General features: G+C 47.8%; 1 protein-coding gene across 1 annotated transcript in view; it reads left to right on the forward strand.

Annotated features, from left to right (window-relative positions):
* Window positions 1–23,722, forward strand: part of LOC144149906 (neuronal cell adhesion molecule-like) — a 149,089-nt gene that overhangs the window by 51,364 nt on the left and 74,003 nt on the right. The window lies entirely within an intron of this gene.

The following is a 23,722-nucleotide window of genomic DNA, read 5'->3' on the forward strand; positions in this document are numbered from 1 at the left end:
AGGACTCTGGTCTGAGGTAGTTGGTTCATGGTCTTGGAGGAAATTCGAACTCAGCGAAATAAATGGGGCGAAAGGCCAGGAATGCGAAGAGACACAGACTGGCGCTGTCTGTGTCTGTTTTAGTGCTTGGTCTTTCGTCCATTTCTTTTTTCACGCGGATCAAATTTGCTTCAAGTGTAGTTTTTCAGCTCATCGAGAAGCGTATGAGGAGCAAGCAGTAAGGAATAGTGGAGTCAGCATTATTTGGCAGCGTAACTGCGATCCCGTTAAGCTGGTAACGTGAGACTCCTCAAAGTACACCGTCATCACAAAGCTCCTCTTAGCCGAGTTGCAGACTAATTGTATTCAGCCTAATTTGGCCTACGTTTATTAATTTAGAGTGACGTAGGCAAATGCGGGGGCAGTACGTAGGCAAATGAGCAGGGCAGGAGGAGGAATACATGCTTATTCCGCTTTAACCTAACACTGCAGGGCCTCCCTACAACACGTGATATCGCATCTCGGATGGCCGGTTCATCAGGCTGTGGTGGCTAGCACGCATTTGCAATTCTGTGGAGTATGAGAGAAGATTGCGGGGTGAGGGGAGCGGCTGTGATGTTGCAGTCCGGGTAGTAGTTGTTGGTGACACGGGAGGGGAATGTGGGACAGGATGGCTTTGTTGTACGGCATATTTGTTTGTTGAAGTCGCTAGATGTGCGATTCTGTGTCGGTGAGTGGGTGTGCGGAGGAGGGATCTCTTGGCGAGTGTGTCGGTAGTGGAATACTGTATCGGATTAGGTGTCTTATATAGGGTGCAACTTGTCTGTCGTGTGGGTTAAGTCCTCCTACCTTGTCGGAAGTTGCGCTAGGGGAGCTCGTCGGTCGAAGCGTGGGTTGCTTCTTTCCACGATTGGTAGGCCAGCCCTAAAACCCAACCATACCGCTCTTGTGAACTTTCCAGTTTAAGTAGCGGCAACCTACCCGATTTTTTTTAGTTTTCGCTGAGCTACTAAAGCGAAAGTTCCACCATAATGTTTCGGCCGGCGTTTCCACCGCGTATACTCGACGACCACGCTATCACGGTCCTCTGGAATATACAGCGAATTGAGGTGCGTTGCTACTTCGCTTCGCCAGATACATCCGAGGCTCCTCCACGCTTATTTCGTCCAACGCACACTTAACGTGGTTGAGGCGCTTTATCGCTTTGCCCTCTTCCTCGTCTTCTCAGAGCTACAGAAGAGGAAGTTCCTTCATGATATTTCTGCCGAAGGATCTGTCGCTTAGAACCGCAACCGTATAATCGCGATGCAACGGTATATTCACTGCATGGTATATACCACTGATGGGCGTTCTTGGCGAACACGGAAGAAACATGGTAGGTGGAGAAGGAACCCAGCAGGTTTCCTGAATTCAGCGAAACAGGAACTAAGCGATGGCGGATCTTGAAGGCGTTGACTTTCATAGGGAAATCTGAGGCTGCAGTCGCATAGTGTCATGGGCGCCACCACTGACCCAACCGTTCTTTTCTTGCTCTTCAAGAAAAGCAGAGCTAAAAAACCCGTCAGAGAAAAGAAGACCGACAGTACAGATGCGCTACTAACAACTGATTTATTCCAACGAAAGGCAGAACTCGAAAAAAACCCCAGTGAATATCATGCCTTCGCGCAGGAAAGGAGCGTCCAGCGTCAATTATTTCGGAAACAGGGCTCTTGAGGCTCATTTTTACATTCCCATATTTTCACGTCTCCGCGCGTAAGCACTCCAGGCAGTAGTAGTTATTTTCGCTTTGCCATTTCGCTTTTTTTTTAAAGATGAAGCTGATTGGCTCACATCCTTCGGATACAACCGAGCCAATGACGAGTGGATGATGACTTTAAAAATACGCCGAAAAGATCAAAACAGAAAGAAAACAACATTATTGCAGACATAAAAGCCGAGGGATAATTCGAAAAAAAAAACACCAATGGAGAAGAGGAGATACCGCGTGTCAAGAACCGCGGAGATGAACGAAGGGGTAACTATATCCCCAGAAGGAAAACTGCACATTTCGACGCATGAGAGGGGCTGTTCTCAGCGAGTTTTGTTATTATCTTCAGGCGCAGCCTTTGTTAAGGATCTGTAGGCAGCATAATCCGGCAGAATCGTACTTCGCTAGTGCGGTGTAACAACGTTTCCGAGAGGGCCTTTTCAGCAATTTAGGCGAAGCACTTGGGAGTTTTCTGGAGTATCTTCCAAAAACGTTTAGAGACAGGCGGAAAAGGAACACTTGGCTAACATTAGTTGATTTCAAGATATATAGACAATCAAATTCTCGGAATAAATAAAGTTACTGAAAATCTAGTTAACGGGGCTTTCTTGTGTTTCACCTTCACGACAACACCATGAATGAAAGAGCTACAGTGCTGTCATCTATACTTCCTCAATTTCCAGCATCGGGACGGATTTCGCTGCACCTCGCGGGCTAAGTGTGGCTTTCTGACCACGGCATTTATTTTGTAACATCTGCAGCTAGTGCTCGGCCGATGCAATTTGGCACTCACGCCCTTCTCCCGGCATTTCAGGCTATTTCCGGGCAACTGAAAATGACCAGCGAACGTCCCTTAAAGAACAAAGCGGGTTGTCAATAAGCGGGCGAAACGGGATTACAAAATTTCCACATGTCGGATCCGCTTAAGGGGGACCTCGTGGGTATGCGCAGAATTTGTCTTCCGGCGATGGCAAAGCTCCGTCGCGCTATAACTCTCCGGCCTGACGAAATTTGAATTCGATCGCCCGCCTTGTACACACTATTAGGAACTGGGCTCAAAGTCCCCCGACAACGCGAGCTGTAAATGAACTCTTTCGCGCCGACGTCAAGCTCAATGCACCGCGTAAGTCGGGCAAACGAGTTCTCTGTGCTAACTGGCAGCCAGGAAACGGCGTTCCGCATTTTCTCTAAGCCAAAATTTCAACGGGAACTTTGTGACAGCGCAACTCCGAGCTCCGCAATAACCGATTACGCTGCGGCGGAGGTCGTGTTACGAAAAGAACGGTTCATTGGTGAATTGTGAAGGTATGAGCTTATACGTTTTTTCGAGATCATTGAACAAAGTTCCAATATACCGTTGAAGTACACATCCATAGATCTTCGCTCCCCTCCTTCGAGATCAGAGAGTTGGGTTTTGTCTTTGCCTGTAATTTACATAATTAAGGTTTTTCTCTCGTTCCACTAGCGCTTACTGCTAATAAAACGGACTATCGAACTGTAGTGTGGGTTATTGTACTAGCCTTAACGTTGAGTCGTAGCTTTATGGGTAAAAAAATTTAAGACAGCCGCAACTCAAGCTACATGCAGCGTAATGTCCAGCATTCTTGGTTTAATATTGGAGTCAGGCTACAAATCATGGATCGAGTATACGTCTGAGGAGAACCAGAACCTATCGAGGAAGCTAGATGAGGTTCGAAACGGGTCGTTTGTGAAGTGCTTCTAGAAATGGCGGTTGGCGACCTCGTAGGGGTACACGAATACCACACGCCGACCCTTCCACGCTGCCCCAGAAGGGCATATCTTTCTTGTGGCCTTTGAGCAGCTCTTCATTTACGTGAACTGTTGCTCTGTCATTGTTCCAAGGCAGGGCGATACACACGCGCGCTGGCAGCCTAGCGGAGTCAGGCAGCCTCGGCGTGCCTTGATCACGGCTGGAGTGAAAAGCTTGTTCGACCGGAACATCTCGGCGGGAATCAAGCCACAAGAGGGGCGCACTGTAGCTGGACTAAATCTCATAACTCTGGCTTTTCAGGAGGAAGGCTCTTGTTTACACTGGCGTTACGTCACTGCACGTGCTGACGGCGGAGTTGGAACACCCCCCGTTCACGCTCCATAAGTCAAACCAGTATGGGTTGGCTGCGCCACGTCAGTGATGGTCACCCGAGAGTGAGCCTCGGCGCTACTTATTTTCTGCTTTATGGAACTGGTTCAATGCACCGCCAAATCATGGAAGGGTCGTGAATGGGAAGGACTTTAAACGTAAATCCATTAAGCGGTGTACTTATTGGTAGCGGGTATGTAATGGCTGACGTTGCCTGTACTTGACGACTGGACCTATAGTGTTGGCTTCCTCCAGTGGCCAAATATAGGTAACGAAGACCTGCTACCAGACGACAGAATTTGCACATGCGGGCTGATTACATGGTGGATTCTCAATAAACGATGATCATAAAGCAATTATTTTTATACATTCGGTAGGGTCGGGCTTGCAGGGTGAGTCAGGATCTCCGACATCCCGTCCCTTTCACCTACAGACGCGGTCATCACTGCACGCACTGTATCATCTCGCAACTCTTTTCATTTCCCTTCCCCTACATTCCACCACCCTTTACTCCCGCCTTCCTCATCGTCACTCCTCCTCCTCCCCCCCCCCCCCCCCCCCAGGTCAACGTATTCAATTCCGCCACCCCCCCGCTCCCTCCATCCTCGTGGCTTCCACAGAGCCTGTCTAATACCAAGAACCATTTTTTTATACACGTGAAACCCAGCCTTTAACTCTGCAATGAAAGCTCAGGCATCAGCCGAAGGATGCCAGCCGTCTTTGGTCCTGTTAATATGCATAGCGCAGCTCGGCCGAGCCACATAGAGCGTCTCGGTAGTGGGAGCCGGAGGCGCAAAAAAGCTACCCCTTGCAAAAAAGCTCACAAGTGAAGTGGGGCCTCTTGCCGAGGCGAGCTCAGCCGACATGAGCAGTTGCACTTGGACATTACTGGTAACATTACTTTTGGAAGATAATTAAATTTCATTACGACAGCTACCCCCACCCACAAGAAGGAGCTGGGCCCCTTTGCCGAGATAAGATTAGAAAAATACACGTGAAAGTAATTAGGATACACTTCTACGTACATTTGTCAGATGGGTTCAAAGTGAATAAGTATATTTCAAATTTCTTCTCATGAAAATTAATTGCCTTTTAATCATTTTCTACGTGCAACAACATTAATTTTCAAGGGAGCCTGCAACATTTTTCTCAACGGTTTTTTTTTTTTAATGAAATGCTTCCAGAACGTAGCCAAGAATTGCTGCCAGTACTTACAATGGGACATCGTACCGTTCTGCTTGCAAATATCCGTGAAACCGTTCTGCTTGCAAATACCCGTCAAAAACAAAAATAAAAGGAAACAGGCGACGTAAGATGTGCACATCTCACACACGCAAAAGCGAAAATATCATTTCTTACACTGAAAAGAAATTATACCCGCCGCGGTGGCTCAGTGGCTAAGGCGTTGCGCTGCTGAGCACGAGGTCGCGGGTTCGATTCCCGGCCGCGGCGGCCGCTTTTCTGATGGAGGCGAAAAGCAAAAACGCCCGTGTGTACGAGATTTCGGCGCACGATAAAGATCCCCAGGTGGTCAAAATTAATCCGGAGCCCTCCACTACGGCGCGCCTCATCGCCTGCGTTGCGTCGGCGCGTTAAACCCCAAAATCAATCAAAATCAAAAGAAATTACGCGCTTTGACAAACACACACATACATATGTATATGCACATTGTACTGCCTAGAGCAATAGGGAAATGCATGCAAATAATAATAATAATAATAATAATAATAATAATAATAATAATAATAATAATAATAATAATAATAATCAATCAATCAATCAATCAATCAATCAATCATGTTTATTTACGTGCCCAGGAACAGCCATAGGCCTGAGTGCTGGCGCACGGGTAGTTACATGAAAACAAAATACAAGAAACATATAGCAAGAAACAAACAAGCGACAAGACACACACAAATTGAAGTAGTGAAAATGACAGAAATAAAGCACAGGCGGAGCCTGGGTACAGGTAAAAAAATAAAAAAAGAAGATGCCTATGTTGCTCTGCCCGTCGTAAAGGCCGCACGACAGGCAGAGCAACAAAATTTGACAGTAATACAACAAAAACAACGGCAAGAGTGTAGAGACAAATTAAAAAACGAACAAATGACAGTAAACAGTTTCAAACATAGGCAACTATTTGGATAGACACAACCGCAGAGAAATCAAATTCCAGAAAAAAAAGAACGACAGACATATCATAGGTGTTTAACATACTGTATTCAACAGCGTTGTACGGTAAACTGTAAAGGATTTCTGGAAGATGTCAAGGCGTTCAAAGAAGCGGTTGTAACAATTCTGTATTCTGCGCACAGGAGAATGATTGGAGTTGCGCGCAGCGGTCAAGAACGGGCGATGCGACCTGGTGGGCCTTTGTGGTACACTAAACTCTAAACAGTTAAGCAGGTCTGCGCAAGAAAGGTCACCATGAACAATTTTGTGAAGAAATGTAAGGTCTGCACGCATACGTCTGCAGTTCAAGGAAGGGATGGAAGGGACTATGGATAAGTCAGAATCAGGATGAAAACTGTGATTGTGATGACGGTGCTTAAATATGGATAAAAACTTCTTCTGCACACGTTCTATTAAATAACTACTAGATTTGGAGATGCCGTTCCAGGCAACAGAAGCATATTCTAACTGTGGTATACATATTGCATTGTATAGCATTAGAAATGGATCTGGAGAAGAGAATTCCTTTGTAATCCGACACACATTTCCAAGGCTTCGGAGTGCTCGCCGGGTGATGAGCCGAATATGAGGAGAAAAAGAGAGGGTACTGTCGAAAAGTACCCCTAGGTCCCTAATCTCCTCAACCCTTTGCAGAGGAGCTCCCTCAATACTGTAGGAAAACAGCAGACGGTGGGTTTTCCGGCTGTAGGTGACAACCTTTGTTTTAGTAGGGTTTAAAATTAGGCAGTTTTTCCTGCACCAGACCGATAATTCCGACACATCCCTCTGCAAGGCACAGCAGTCCTGAACACCGCTAATGTGCCTAAATAGTTTGACATCATCAGCATAGAGAAGAAAAGAAGAGTTTGTTAACACTGTTGAAACATCATTGATAAAGACAGAAAACAATAATGGACCCAGCACGGAACCCTGGGGTACACCACTTGTTGCAGGGTAAACACTAGACTTTTTGTAGTTAACATCTACATAAAAGGCCCTGTCAAGGAGATAGTTGGACAACAAGGCAACAAGGCTTGCGTCTACACCGGACTTAGCAAGCTTGTTAATTAATAACTGATGGTTCACCACATCAAACGCCTTACTGAGGTCAAAATAAATAACGTCCAACTGGCCGTTTTCACAAACTGCAGCCGAAGCTTGTGTCATAAAGCTTGCAAGATTTGTGACCGTCGATCGACCCGAGAAAAAGCCGTGCTGATTTGGTAGCACAACGATCTTGACGCAGGCAGCAAGAACTTTGTGCAGAGCTGACTCAAAGAGTTTTGAGGCGACACAAAGGAGTGAGATCGGGCGATAGTTAGAAACGGCTGACTTATCACCAGACTTAAATATTGGAAAAATTCGAGCGATCTTCCATGCACGAGGAAATTTACCTAAAAGTAAGCAGTTATTATAAATGGAAGTTAAGACAGGCACAAAAATGTTGCCGTAAGCCTTCATGAGGGCTGCTGGAATTCCATCTGCACCACAGGAAAATGATGGTTTCATCCGTTGAAGGCTATCATTGACAATTTTTTCATCGAACCTAAGTGTGTTAAAATTAGAGTTATTAAACGATAAGCGTTCATCGTTGCCATCTGGCAGTTGAAAGACAGAATGAAAGTACTGAGCAAAACTGGTGGCAACATCCTCAACATCTTCCCCATCGGAATTAAGCAGGCTAACGTGTTCTTTAGACGCCTTAGAACGGCCGCGTACATACATCCAGAATTCAGCCGGTTTCTGAGACGCAGCAGCCTCTAACGATTCTATATAGAGCTGGTGGTCACGCCGGTAGAGGATTTTACAAAGTGAGCGATACCGACTAAACTCCGCTTTCCACTTGTCAAGCCCAGAACGCTTGGCCTTTTTGTGGGCGCTATCCTTAAGTTTAAGCGAACTTCGAAGTTCTTTAGAAAACCAGTGGGGAAATTTGGAAGGAACAGGCTTATAACAAGGGATATACTTTTCCATGCCACTTCTGACTATTTCGGTAAAACGTCGAACCTGTTCGTCAACATCATTGACATCCAAAACACTAGACCATTCAGCAGATGAATAAAAGTGATACAGCCCAGCATAATCTCCACGCTTGAAAGCATATCGCGGGACTGAACAATTGTCAACACCGCCAGAGCGATGCTGGGTCGCGACCGAGACAGAGACAATAAGAGGGGGGTGAAACTTGTCGGGGTGCACAAGGGATATTTCGGAGGCACACACTTGTACGTTTTTTAAGTTTGAGAAGCACACATCTAGAACATTACCACAACAGTTTTCTATGCGGCAAAACTGCTGCATGGAGGTGAACGACTGAAAATCTAATAGCATGCTGCATTTCTGCGCTGCATAATGGTTTTTGTGCTCAAAGGAAAGACTGTTCCAGCGAATACCTGGGGTGTTGAAGTCTCCAAGTATGATGAGCTTATGGTTGGAGTGTGCATTTGAGACATTTTCTATGAATGTGAGTGTTCGATTAAATTCAGAAGGTAATACATCCGGGGATATATAGAATGCACCGATGAGTAGCTTCTCGCCCTTCGTGAGGCCTACCTCAAGCCAGACTGATTCGTCTAGGGTCTCGAGGTCAGCACGCCGCATGCACTGCACTGAATGATCAACGGCAACGAGAACCCCGCCACCTTTTTGTTTAGGTCCAGTTAATTTTCTGTCGCTTCTAAAGATTTGATAGTTAGAAGGGAAATAGTCGGAAGACGAGATATCATCGGAAAGCCAGGTTTCAGTAATGACAACAGCAGAAAATTTAGAGCATACAATATTTCTAATAAATTCAGAGGACTTAGTTCGTAGACCTCGAGTGTTTTGATAGTATATGTCGAAACTCTCGTACTTACTGATCATTTTCAGTTATTTCAGAGCTGTGCAGCATACCAGGGTGGACCTTGCCTTGAAACGGCTTGAAAAGGCAGCCTTTAGGCCACATAGACGGGTCGCTCAGGCGCCTAAAACACTCCTCGTTAACAGTTACGCAAAAAGAAGAATAGGAGTCGTACTTAGTCCTAAGGCGTTTGCACGACAATGGCGTAACTTGCACAGTTGACAAGTGGGCCAACAGTTGAGCAGATGTGGTGTTAGCCGACAGTTTTGAAACAAAGATGGCCCTGGAGCTGGGTGGTCGGTGTACCACAACCAACTGAGAAGCTTCCGACGCACCCACGCGGGGAGGGCTCCTTTTCTTCTGCAAGTTCGTCGGCGGGCCATTAATCGCAGTGTCGGACCTAGGAGGCGGGGGCAGAGGGTGGAGCGAAGGGGAAACCAAAGTGCTCAAGGCCGTAGCAGGTTGACTGCTGGGGCGGTCAACGAACGGCGAAGCGGTGGTAGATGACAGGAAGGGGGCACATTCACCAGCTGCACCGGCGGCGGCTTCGGCGAACGACGACCTCGTAGGGATACCAGACTGCGGTGACGTCACCGGCGGCATGAAAGGATTAGCAGGCTTCGGGGAAGCAGGCGGAGAAGGCGGGGGACGGGGACGCGCGAGCTCCCCTCGCAGGCAGCGAACCTCCTCGCGCAGGGAAGCGACGATTGCAGCCTGCTGGGCAAGCCCAGCCACATTATCCCGTCGAAGAAGCCGGTTTTCCTCGCGCAGCTCGGTGACAACATCCCCGAGAAAAGAGAGGCTGGCGCAGGCTTCGGACAGGAGATCTTTCAACGCAGCTACCTCTGCGCGTAGGTCCGCCGAAGGGTTGAAGCTTGCTCCGACAGGGGACGCCACTCGTTTGGCCGGGATGTTCGCTGGCTCACCGTCTTCGCTGGCTTGGTCACCGGGGTCGCTAGGCCTAGCGGGTGACGCCGCAGCCACACACAGATTGCAGACGAACGGCTGCTCACCGGAGATCAAACGCTGCAGTTCCTCGTCCGGAAGAACAATGCACTTTCCGTGCGCACGGCGTTTACACTCAGAACATCGAAAAAACTCCTGCCTGCCGAAGAAAGCGAGGCAGCAGAGGAGGCACTTGTCCTTACTGGGCGCCATCATGCGGCCAATAATAATAATAATAATAATAATAACCATTGTTTTTTTCCGTGTCTTTATTCCTTTGTGTATTATGAAATGTTGTACCCCGCCCCCCTCTGTAATGTCCTACGGACCCTGAGGGTATTCTAATAAATAAATAAATAAATAAATGAATAAATAAATAAATTACTACAGTACTATAAATATTGTCAAGCAGCTGGGCAATTGGTGAGTCATTGCAGGAACGGGAACAGAAGACCTAACTTACTACGTTCGTCCAAAAAATGGTCACACGAGTATTCATGATTTTAGTAGCGAACTAAAATTCCCGAAACTACGAAGGAATGGGCACCACATAAAAACATTTACAATTCCCGTCTTTTTTTTTTTCGCCCGCCGGGGTGGGTGAGTGGTTAATGCGTTGTGGTGACGAGCCCAAATGACGCGAGTTCGATTTCCGGCCGCGACGACCGCTTTTTTGACGCAGGCGAAAAGCAAAAATGCCCGTGTGTTCGATATTTTGGCGCGCGTTAAAGATCGCCAGGTAGCCAAAATTATTCCGGAGCCCTCCACTACGGCGCGCATCATCGCTTATGTAGCTTCGTTGCGTTAAACCTCACAATCTATCAATCAAAAATATTTTTTCCGGGGCATTTCAGGAGTTATTCAAGAGACTAATTCAATGCCCTTCCATTCTGTGAAGACGGATGAGCAGCGAAGCTGTTGTTCGTGATGTTAGAGCCGTCTTAGGAGTTCAATGTCATATATTATGTTTCCGGATAGTTCCGGTAAAACAACAATCACAGCCGTTCGCTGTAACCACACTCCCTCCGTACGTGGTCGTGTATTGACTGCAGACAATACTTCTGTAACGTTTACAACTGCACTGTGAACTAATTACGAAAAATAATTGAAACTATGCGCAATTGCAGAAAAGTCTCAGGAGCTAAATTGTATGTACTTTGTTTGGGGATACTTTCGAGAACACAAAACTAAGAGCCATTTTCTGGAATCATACTCCATCCCCAGGTGGCCATGCTTCACAGGGCAGCACACAATGTGAGAAATTCAGCTTACAAAGACCGAGCTTACACCAAGGCCTTTAATGTCAGCTTCACCATTAGGCACAAGTGCATTGATGGTAAGACACTTTCAGGGGCAATATAAGCCGTTTTATATCAAAACATGCAGGCCCTAGGACCTTTTCTTGTTCTTTTATAGGTTGTTTTTTCTATACTGAGAACCAGTCTTCGCGCGATGTAGGAACGTGCTCCGGAGAGAGCGTGACACGACACCAGCAGAGACTGTCGTCAGAGCCAGTACTAGAACAGCTCCGCTGTTAATGTGACTTGTGCAATGTCACCATGACACCTGTGGTTTGCACATCCTCTCCAAGGGCTATATTAATGGGAAGAAACTGGGAGTTGGGTCGGTCATTTTAGATACGACGGCATCTCATTCACTCGCCTTGTCCCTCCATACGGCGTTGTCGTTGTCCGTCCACACCCCTCCCCCATTCTCCTCGCCGCGCGAGCTGCGCTCTCCGCCGCTCACCCCCTCTCTCCGATAGCGAACACTCTCTCGCGAGGGGCATTGGATTGGATTGGATTGAATTGGATTGCATTGGCTTGGCTTGGCTTGGCTTTTCTTGGATTGGCTTGAATTGGATTGGATTGGATTGGAATAAAGTGGATTGTGTTGGATTGTGTTGCGTCATAGCCGCGCCACGTTGCGTCATAGCCGCGGCAAGGGGTTCACGGCACGTTTCACGCGATGGGAGGATCAACCTAACGGAAACAACAACGGAACCCCCTATGCGTCGCATCTACACAGGGGTTCCCGCGAGGGGAGGTGGAATGAATGAATGACTTTATTTCAGGGAGGAGGCTATAAAGCCCTGTGGGTAGGGAATGGAAAGTAGGATTGGGAAAGACGCCACTAAGTAGTTGTAGTACAACTAAGTAATGTTCAAGCTTCACTCAAGCGGTCACTGTAACTGTCTCTCGAGGTTCCGTTGGAGCAACACACACACACTGGCCTTCCCCTGAGGGGAGGGGGTGTCCGGCATAGTTCTTGAAGGCATATTACGGTTGGTGGGGCAAGACGGATGCGCACCGGTGTTCATTTGTGACTGGTGAACTTGAACAGGTAGTCAGTCAGCCATTAGACATGGCAAATCACACGACCATATATTAGAATAAATAAATGAAATTGGTGTTGCGCCGGTATGGACAAAAAAATTACTTCCACCTCGCGGACGCCCCCAGCCACTTACCCTGCATATCTAGGGCTTTCCCCTGCAATATATCAAACATAATTTTCACTCAGGGCACTGAGGAAGGCAGGCCGTTGCGTGTGGACAAAGTATTCGCCGCTTGTAGTTTGTAGTGAGTAAACCTTACATCCATGGGCTGGCTACGACAGCGGTGTGCAAGATTTGCATCTGGAAAGGATGCTTTTGCGGGGCTTTCGGTGGCCAAAAAATGGCTTGGGATGCTAAGAAAGAACGTACCTCTACAGGACAGCATGTCAAAGGACACGAAGACATTGATTAAGAGGTGTGGGGGGGGGGGGGTGGAGTTTAGAAACCATCTACCGCTTTAGAGAGGCTGGCCTTGTTTGGTACACAAGACTAGTACTGACCGTAGTTTAGTTGTCATCTAACTTGGTCATCCGAGCGGTCAGAGTGAGCGACCTTCAGAACCACTTCCATGAAATTATTTGTCTCTTTATGGAGGAGTACTCCGTCGACGGCTAAAGTAGACGTATAGGTGAGAACACGAACATGGGTTGGAGCCCGACTTATTCTTCCTGAATGTGCAGCTGGTCCAGTTGGTGCATACTTGAGAACGAGGGGCTACAGCGCGAACCTGAAGAAAATACGTGGCACAGCGCCAATGTGACGTGCCGTCTTCCTTGGTTCTCTGTTCTCGCTATCAACCTTTATTGACGCTAATAATTTATTAAGCCTTCATTACGCACTCTTCCGCCGAGATGACTTGACACTTTGTGCCCAGACAACCTAGTTTATCTTGTTTTACTCATTTATTTCCTGTTATTCAACCTTTTCTGGCTAATTTCTGACTTTGTCATTTGTAGTGGTTTAGCAGTGCCCCATACAAAAAGAAAAAAAAATGGACTGGAGCCTATTATACATAATGCTTTTCGCCTGCGAATTCGTTGGAACTAATATTAGCACTTGCGAAGTTTGCAATGCCAGCAAATGTCGTCTACATGGCCGGCGAACGTCACTATTCTCGAATTTTAGAGGACCATTGCAGATCGAATTAAGTCCGCCACGAGTAGCTTGTTGTGATTTAAAAAACAAACAGGTTTTATGGTACTTTCTGGCCAAGATTTCTCAGACAGTTCTGCAGTAAATATGAGTTTTTTTGCGGTTTCATATACCAATCGCCAATTATTTATCAATAAACGTACATATAGCTGAGAAGACAAACACAGCAAGCAACCATGGGTTCCCTTATGGTGACTGCCTAGCACACCTTCGTATACCTCAGACGGTTCTTCTTTTGTTCTTCTGTACCTTGGTTCTACCGTATTCCATAGATAAGGCTTTTTTCCACTTCACCAATTAAGAATTCGTTGAAAACGGAGTGCAACATCGTGTTGTGTACGCACGTGCGTCTGTTTTGGTTCGCCCGCGCTTAAAGGAGCCATGAAGAGAAAACACAAGTTTGGTTCATTCAAAAGATTGTCTCGTTAGAATCATACTGACACCACTTTTAACGTAAACTTCGCTCAAATAAGCTACATAATTAGGAAAAACGGGAACGGTCATGCGACCCACCAGCTCATTTCCCGCAACAGAACCTATGTCGTCACATGAGCTAAGCTCTGCGATTGGCGGAGGCTGGCAGAAGCAGACGCAAATTAGGTAGAACTTACAAACTAGACGAACGAGCGATTTGCGCTTAAATTTAGGGCACATTCTTTACAAAGCAATAAGAATGATGGGACAAACAGTGGAAGTTACGAAAGCACATGTAAACATAGAAGTACTGATGCGTTCTGCTGTTCGTACTGCGCACAGCATGCTTGTTTAGCTGCACAGCACTACGGGGCTTGGGGTTGTCTCAGACGACACTGGCCGATTGACGCAAGCAACGGTGTTTTACGTGACCCCATTTGACGAGCGAGCACTGTTTCAGGGAACGAATATTTTCTCCCAGGACAAAAACAAGCCAGGTTTAAATGCGGGCAAAAACAAACCAAACGCTTGCCACGGTATGGTGGCGCCATCTAGGTTACGGAACGTAAAGAAACGCGGGAACAAACCAACACCGCTGTACAGGGTGGAGACAACCCTTGAACGGTCCCGTGCCGCCGCAATTGTGCCAACGGGCTCAACGCGTTATTCTTTTCGTTTCCCACGAGACCTAGCAACGCGAAACAGACAATATGATTCAAACTTCTTCAGTAAACCGCGTTGCGGCGATAATTTTAGCGCGGTTTTGATACAATGACTTGCTTCGGCAGCGAGCGAGCAACCGAAAATGGCGGCGCCAGCGTATACGTGTCTCTACCCTGTACGGCGGATGCGTGAATGAAGGTACTCTAGGCTGCAGAGCGGTCGGTTCCAGTGATGTCACTTGGGACCACGAAAACGCACGATTGAGCGGGAAAATCAAAATTTTAACCTAAATTGTTTAATTTCTCAGTGAATAAAGCACCGTTTCTATCCGGACAAGCGCTGGGGGCACTATAAAACACGAAATCTTTCGAATAAAACCAACTTGCATTTTCTCTTCCTGGCTCCTTTAAGCTGCGCTTATACAAGAAACGCCATCTTGTTGCCAAGCGTGCAGATGGTGATGTCGTGATGTTCACCTAGCTGTGTTCCTAGTGGCAGCAGGTCTGGCCCCTCTACGCCGCACGGGCGGAGTTCGAGGGGGATGCTCGACCGTTCCAAACAATTGGCACTTTGCCGCAGCAACGAAAAAAGGCCGTTTTGCCGCGGCGCCGCATCTGCGAATCCGCATGGAAAATCGCGCCATGTAGAACGCGCTTGAGCGTACTTGTGAGACTCTTGCAGCTCCCAAATTTAAGGCGACAGCTGTAAGTGTCCCATTCTGTCAAAAACCAACAATGATGTTGTTGTCCGGTACAGAAAATTGTCGCCAGTGTAAAAAGTGAATAGAACACAGATGAGTTCATAAAAGATTTAAACTCTGGTCTCGAGAGTACAAGCCGAGTGCGTTACCAACGTGCTTCCTCCCCACGTCGGAAGTAGTGAAACAAAAGTTAGAATAGTGCGCACCGGGTGACATGTAAACGCGACGGTACGTAAGTGGAACAGGGTCTCCCCAGCTGCGCAGAAATTTGGTTCTGTGTATGCTGCGGCGTGTGCTACCTGTCTTTTTGTTGAAATAATTAGCGTAAACAGACGAAACAACGAAAGCAAAGAAATTAACGCAAACCCAATGAAGCAGTGAGGAAGCCTGTAGAAGTAATGCACGCAAAAAAGAAAAAAAACGAGAGCAAAGGAAGACGGAAATACAAGGTAGCAGTGAATAAGTATTTGATAAGTATCACCAAGGGTTCGGTTTTAAAGAGCGCAACCAGAAGTAAGTGCCCCGAATGAGCTTTTTTCCTCTCTTTGGAAATTCCCTCGGCGTTATCTCTCTGCTGAACGCTGGAACCTATAGCTTGTCTGAATCCTTGCGCTGTTCCTAGAAGGGACCGCCATTACCGGAAATTGTGCATAAATCTAGGAACACTTTTGCGAGCACTGAACATTTCAGAGTTTTACTCGCCCCCTCCTACCCCACCCATCCGAAACACACACGCACACACATCGGAGCCATTTTTATGGCTTCCAAGCTTGTTTTTAGAGGCTATAGTCTTTCTGGGCTATTTAAACATGAAAATTTTGGTCTGTCTGTCTGTCTGTCTGTCTGTCTGTCTGTCTGTCTGTCTGTCTGTCTGTCCGTCCGTCCGTCCGTCCGTCCGTCCGTCCGTCCGTCCGTCCGTCCGTCCGTCCCTCGATTCAGCCACCGCAAAAAGATAAAAAGAATGCTGAAACGAAAAGAAGCTGAAACGAGAAAGGCAGAACCTTTGAAAACCACTACATCTGGTACCATACTGTATACTTGTCAACATTGGTGAGCAAGAAGAAAACGTTATGCATATTTCAGGCAAAACATCAATACATAACTGGTCTAGGAATTGTTTTTTTTTTTGTTGAAAAAAGACTTACGTTTGATTTTTGGGATAGCAAATAGCAAATAAAAATACAAATACAAATACAAATACAAATACAAATACAAATAGCAAATACAACAAAAGCTCACGTCTGAGCCTAGAACTTGTGGCATCTCTCCAAACAGTCCTACACAAAGCTAAATATTACAATGGGTGACGCTCGAGCAGTGGAACAAGGGAAAATTGAATTGACATGAGCAAACCTTCACCCTGTTTATCGTTAGAGGAGCAGGACGGGAGGGGAAGAGCATGAAAAGCGGGCGTGGGAGAGGAGAGAGGATATAATAAATTAGAGAGAGAAATTATATCAATAATGCCAGTGGCAAGTGCATCAGTGAACCATTTATTTTCCTATCAGATATAAGGGCTGTCTTTCTGGAAGGGGCATAAGTGTTGACGTCATGTGGGTTTGTATATAAATGAAGGTTTCTTTGTCTTAGAAAATAAAGTTAATTTAGAAGTGGCCCATTGAGAGTCGCAACAGTTGCTTCTCCGTGCGTGTTTTTAGCGTCGTTATTTTTCAAGTATACGCCTGAAGACGTGCAGATTGCTTCGTATTTAAAAATACATTCACCCTAGGCGATACTGCACCTTCAGCGGGATATGTGACGTTTAAATTCCCTTGTTAGCGTATTTGTACTCGAAGGTATACCCCGCTGAGAAGTTTACACAGGATCCTAACACATTAATGTGAGAGGCGCATTTTGTAATTAGGAAAACGTTGTGTAGTCACAGCGAGTGGTACAAAAAGGTTTTGTTGCGCGTTTCTCAGTCATAATAAGCGCTGATGTCTATATACCATCGGACGTTATGCTAACTACAGCAGCTTCTCTTCGAGCAAGACAACCAAAGGCCACTTCTTCCTTCTGTTTGAGGCTGCAAACTTTGATTTTGACATTTTTTTTTCCTAGCCAACATTCACTCATGCAAATATGGGCCATAGCTAATGCTCGATTTGCATTTGACGTAAAACAAAAGATGACGGCAAATCATAGAAATTGATCGCATCATCCTCGAAAAGTGGAGAGGAAGTCTCTTACCTATGAAAGGGTGTTTCGAAAATGAGTAACGCTATCCTGGCTGCGGGCGTGTGGGTGACGAAGTTATTTTTTGTATCCTATAGCTGTCAATCGAGCAGTGTCGGACGAGACGAAAACACCGCCGAAGTGCAACACGCGGTTCCACCAAAGGATCCCCTAATGCAACTCCCCCGACAAGCGGCTCTTGGGAGTTTCTCAGCCCGACTGCCGCGGTTCCCAGGAGCGCAGGAATCGAGTATTAGGCCCGCATTCTGCACCGCCGACGCTCGCAGAAAAGCGGAGGCACTTTGTGCGTCGGCCAGCCTTGTCGGAACGACGGGCCCCTGTTTGCGTTCCCTTTCGCGCGACGAGATTCACGTCCTTGTCCCAGCCTGTTGAAAAACAGCGGAGCTGAGTGTCGAGGCGTTCCGAAATGGTCGCAGAGGAGGGGAGAAGCGAACCACGGTCAAACAGCTCGGGGAATACGCGGGTTGTGCGCAGCTGGGAGACACGCAAACGGAGCGAGTGAGTAGCCACCCAGTCAATGGCAAGCCCGTGTCAAATCGTGGCCCGTCAACGGCGGTGGGAGTCTCTCGAGGGCTGGGTAAGGGCGCATCATAATCCACCTCCAGCCGAGGACCATCCATCTCCGGGCCTGGATTATTCCAAGAGGCGTTGTCGGCATCTGCCTGCCACACGGATGAGATTAAACAGCTCACGCGGCCCTGCCGCACCCGGGGCTCCGCACACGCTCGTTCTTTCTTGCCAGTGTGGCCGCCTCGGAGGCAAGGCAACTAGGCCCGGCTGGTCCCGGCTGCATTGGGCGAAGAAAGCTAGCGAAAAAGAAAAGCAGAACGAAAACGAGGGAAAATGTTAATACCTGCCGGCCGGTGAGGGCTAAACTCGTTAATACCTTGGCGTGATTTTGGTGGCTCTCATAATGCAGGCCCTTGATTGAGTGTTGTTTTTGTGCTCCCGCGCGCTTCCCTGGCGGCAGTTGTTTTCGGAGGATAATTAAGTCTGGGAGCCCGAGTTTTTAAAGTTTTATCGTGTGTCCTGAATTCTTAGTCTGGCGCATGCAGGTGTACCTGCAAGGCAGGCCTGTCCTCCTGATCTGAGTACCTGCGCCAAGCAAAAAAAAAAAAAAATCGGAAACGGCCTTGGATGATGTTTAAGTAATACAGTGTTCCTTTCTAAACATGGATAATTCCATGAAAATAAAAGAAACTTGCTGTGAAGTACCCTCTGCCTTAACCACTTCCTGTCTGCGCCTGTGTGAAAGTGCTCATTGCTAACTTATCTGGCAGGAGAGTAATCGAGCGCTCAGGTCGGAAAAAGAGAAAGGGGCCAATGAAAACTACTTTTGTCGTCGGCTGCGGCCAGAGAAACTTCGGTTCCACTTCACTGGTGGTGGCAGCTGCGCAATACAGCTTTTAGAGACGACAGAAAACGTTCCCAGTTTACGTCCAGCTTGTAAGTAGCGTACGGTCTAGAAATAAGTAATTGAAATAAGATTGGTATTTCACCCCCCAAATCAGCAACCATGCTACGAAATAAAAGAAGAGAACGAGAGAAACTGCGGCCCGAAATTCCGGAAATGAACCATAAACTGTTATATCGCACGTCGTCACTTTCCAGTAAAAGCCACTTTCACATGCTCACAAGCTCATCGTTCCCGCAAGTTCGCGTAAATTACTATAGCGCATAATCATAGCCCTTTTCCTCCGTGTTTTCTCAGTAAGTTCTTAATGTAGGCAATGTAGAACACCGGAGGAAGGAAGGAGGGAGGGAGGGAGGGAGGGAGGGAGGGAGGGAGGGAGGGAGGGAGGGAGGGAGGGAGTGAGTGAGTGAGTGAGTGAGTGAGTGAGTGAGTGAGTGAGTGAGTGAGTGAGTGAGGGAGGGAGGGAGGGAGGGGTGAACGTAACGACGCCAGCGGTACTCGTATTTTCGTCACCACGGGTCTAAGGAATGCGCGTGACACCACCGTCTTACACCAGGCTATTACAGGATCTGTAATTCCCACTGAAATTATTTTTTTCTCTGAAAAACCAGCTCATTCAAGGTGAAGGACCCCGAAAAGTTGAGCCGGTCATGTAGGTTTGCCTGAGGATTCTATACTGTTCCCAATTTCGAATTTTGGAATGTTACACTCCAAAACTACTTGGGTTACCGCGCGCGCACTACTGGGGGGTAACGCGTAACTTTCAACCAACTGGCGATCTTTAACGTGCACTGAAATCTCGACATAAGATTATGCTGTTTTATGGAAACAGCTTTAGGTGCTCACCTAACGCGAAAAGTGACCATAGTCGTTGGCGTCAACATGCATGGTACCAAAATGGCCGTCCATGTAAAGAGAAAATTGATTGGGTTCATCTGAGATTTTAACCCGGCTCGCCAGAGCAGCAGCCAAGTGCTTAAACTCCATGCACCAAGTTGAGCCTCCATTTGTTGTATGTTGTTGTCTAAGCTAACCCGGAATTCTGGCAGAATGTAACAAGAATGAGCCTGGTGCGAGAGCCGTGACCGGTGCAAGTGGAGGAGAGCTCTGACACTGGTGAAGCTGCACCACGAACTGCGGCCAGTTTGCCTGTTGGAGTAATTCGCCTGAAAAGACGAAGAAAAACAACAAACAACCGCAACCACGTACGCAGACTTAAGGGCTCGAGGAATGTTTTCGGCTCCATTCGAGGCATGGCCTCTGTGGCCGGTATTGAACCCGCAGGTTGTGCTCAGTAGCACAGTGACTTCGCCAGTGAGCCACAGCGGCGGTTACGTGATGATGGAGCTCGGCAGGCGATTCGATTCTAATCCAGACCTAAAATGAACCATTTACGCCAGTAATGGGGTTTTCTGAACCCACTCACAACCAGCAGTAGGATAAAAAAAAAAAATGATACAAGCCGCTCTTAAATACGTTTATACCCTCCCAAGCATCTGCCCTTTACTAGAAAAACGACGTCATAATTGTGCGCGGTGCTGATGTTCATACGGCATGTGTATACCTGTGATTCAACGGCCAGCACTTAATACATGCCAAGGTACCGTAAGGATGCTCGGCGTGTCTGTGCCTTACCCAAGTTCCGCAGACGAGTGGCGCGATAGCCTCTGTAGTAAATGGCACAGCGCTCCCTACCATATTCGAAGAATCATTTTCCGCATGGTAGGCGCGGGCACTGCGTCGCTACGCAGCTCACATTAGCTCCTCCGGTTTAGATGGGAATTAGGCTGCCCGCTGCTATCAGGTGTACGCCAGACACTGGGTCCGACTGCGGACACTTCACCGTACGGGACTTGAAGTTATTGCAGGTATTAAAGAAATAAACGCCGCCAAACAACGAAACTCGAAACAGAGAATACTAAAAGATCCGGCGCTCTCAGTTCGTATTCCCTTTCTCAGCTTAGTATTTTCTTTCTCGTGTTTGCTAGTTTTGCGCTGTTTATTCTATTACAATGAATTAACTGGCGCAATCTTCCATTTTATTACAAACATGCCGAAATAAACGAAAGCAGAAGAGCGCTACAAATACGAAAATCTACCGCCCATTTTCGAGACAGTTGAAAGTGCCCACGTCGAACAGCAAGCTCACGTAGAACACACTACGGAAAGTTGTGGGATACTTGCTCACACAGGAGGGGCCGTTTCTTTTCTGCCCCTTTGTCTAGAGACCCTAAAGCCGTTCCGAAAAAACATGCGTCCAAACCATAACGCATCACCACGCGCCTTCCACGGCCTTCACCAGAATGTCGTCGATGTATGTAAAGGACGTATATTGGAATTGAAAAGCGTACTCCTCAGGTGCCGGTGGATCTGTCGCATACCACACACTGCGCCTTGACCGCACCGAAACAACCCCCGTCAAGCGTCCACCGCCGATGTAGTTGAGTGCAACAACCGTGAGCTGTCTGCTTTCTCCTGGCCGTGTAGTGTGCTAAATAAATAACAACGGCTACAAGGCCCGGTTACACAGTCTCACTATAGTTCAGCCTGCATGTCGTGGCCCTCACGTCTGTAGTCGAACTCACCCGCCGCGGTGGCTCAGTGGCTAAGGCGTTGCGCTGCTGGGCACGAGGTCGCGGGTTCGATTCCCGGCCGCGGCGGCCGCTTTTCTGATGGAGGCGAAAAGCAAAAACGCCCGTGTGTATGATATTTAGGCGCACGATAAAGATCCCCAGGTGGTCAAAATTAATCCGGAGCCCTCCACTACGGCGCACCTCATCGTCTGCGTTGCGTCGGCGTGTTAAACCCTACAGTCAATCAATGTAGTCGAGCTCCTCAAGCAAGCCTGCCGGACGGCTCAAGGGAAACGACATTTTGTGACTTTTATTTGCGTACACGGGCCCGCGGGCATCCACGTCAGCACAAACGCCGACGAGGCGGTGCGAGAAGCCTCCATCAATCACACCAATATTCACGTCCCCTCGCCGGATATGCTTTTTTCATAAGTGGCACCACCGACATACCAAACGAGTGGGGCGTTACGTGGGTCAGCTCCGTACACAAGAAAATTTGCGGGCAGATCAAACCCGACTTCAGGTCCTTTCTTCCTTCACATGCGCAAGTCCAAGTTCCGCCCAACAGATTGCGAGTTTGAAGTATTAGAAGAGATATTTCGGCGTTTGTATTAGATGAATTGGTATTGTCCGGGAGTTTGCGTTCTTTTTTGAAAATATTCGCATGATGTGAGCCTTCTTTCGTCAAAGGTTTCTGGTTGATTTAAGGTTTTTTTACTGTGGCAGATGACGTTTTCGTCCTGGTTGGTGAGTCACGCATAGTGTGCGGTACTTTTTCAAAGCTGATTTTTGGGAGCGAGCCTGGTGTTTTCTGCCTGGAAACATCCCTCTGCAAAATAAATGGTAGCTTGCTCGTTTATATGCTCCCGGTTCCTTTGTTTCGTTTGGTATACCTGTCAACAACACTAAGCTCGTGCTGAAACTAGTAAGGGGTTCAACTCAGAGTCGTCTTCGCGGGCGATTTATTTATATATTTATTTATTTATTTATTTATTTATTTTGTGATACAGAATTGGAGAAGGGAACGGTATGTGCTGAACCATCGCTAATCTACGCGTGGGTATGTGTTGCGGACCTACAACATTCATCATCAGTGCCTGTCTGTTCGTCTAGCAAGGAGATCTCCCGCTTGGCCGTTTTTTGAACAGACTGCTCTTAACCGCCTATCGCTTGCACAGCTTATTCAATTAAACACGATTGCAAGTGGTGGAAGTGTGCTTCCCCGTCAACCAGCACGAATCCTGGATCTTCGAAACCGCAAGCTCCCAAAGCCCACCACCCCCGTTGACGCTGTTGATCAACCAGCCCCACCGATGCCCCAGATCGTCTGCGCTGGTCCATCCGTCAGCGCGATCCCCCATTCTTCAATGGCGAGGGTGATCATGATGCTGAGGATTGGCTGTGGACATACGAGCGGTGTGTGCTCACAACAAGTGGGATGACGCCACGAAGTTAAGCAACGTCGCGTTCTACCTCACGCAATTGGCTCACACGTGGTTTTTCAACAACGCACGTGGCTTCAAAACATGGGGCGATTTTAAGACCCGGTTCTCGGAAGAATTAGGCGGCCCGGCTGTACGCAGACTACCTGCAGAAAAAACGCCTCCGAAAAAGAGCTCAGACGCAGGGGGATAATTTCATCATCTACATCGAGGACATTGTAGATCTGTGCAGGCGCGTCGACGTGGCCATGTCTGAAGCAGACAAGGTAAAACATATTTTGAAAGGAATCGATGATGCGTTCAATATGTTGCGTGCAAAGGACGCGAAGGCCGTGACGGAGGTAGTGAGCCTCGGCCAAAGCTTTGATGAGCTGCGCAGGCAACGAGTCATGGTCCGGCATGCCCTAGGGACAAATGAAGAACTCTCCAGCTTGACTTTCACTTCCGAGCACTCTTCACTTGAGACGAAGATAAAGGACTTCGTCCGAGAGGAAGTGGCACGCCAACTATCGATTGTGCCGTTCGTTCAACAGCCACGCCAGCGGATGGAGGCATCACCTTAATGCCTTCCTCCGTTTCTTCAGCGAACCATCCGCGAACAGGTCACCGAGGCCCTGCGACTCGCCAAGCAGTCGCAGCTCCTACTCCCCTCACTGTTCCCCAGGTAGCTACTGTTGCTCTTCCCCTGACTTCCCAGGCTGCAGTAACCACTCCCCTGACGTACCTATGCGGTATGTGTGACAAGCCCTCCCGACCATTCACCTATTCTTTCTTTCGAACCAACCATACCAGCGACTGTGCCGTTTAGCTATCAGCAAGTGCCCCAGTTTCAACGTCCAGTGCAAGTGGTCACGCAGCAATCGAATCCGTGGCGCACGCCTGACGTGGCGCACGCCCGATATGCTACTCTTGTAGATACGCCGGACATGTCGCACGTTAATGCCGCCGTGTGGTACCGCATACGGAGATTTTCAACACTCCAGGCTGCATGCCTAGGCAAGTTCACCATCGCGTATCCTTGAGGCCTTTCCCAACGTCATTTGCGCC

Source organism: Haemaphysalis longicornis, unplaced genomic scaffold (genome assembly GCF_048455015.1).
Source record: "Haemaphysalis longicornis isolate Haplotype H1 unplaced genomic scaffold, Haemaphysalis longicornis Haplotype H1 scaffold_1, whole genome shotgun sequence".
NCBI classification, from domain to species: domain Eukaryota; kingdom Metazoa; phylum Arthropoda; class Arachnida; order Ixodida; family Ixodidae; genus Haemaphysalis; species Haemaphysalis longicornis.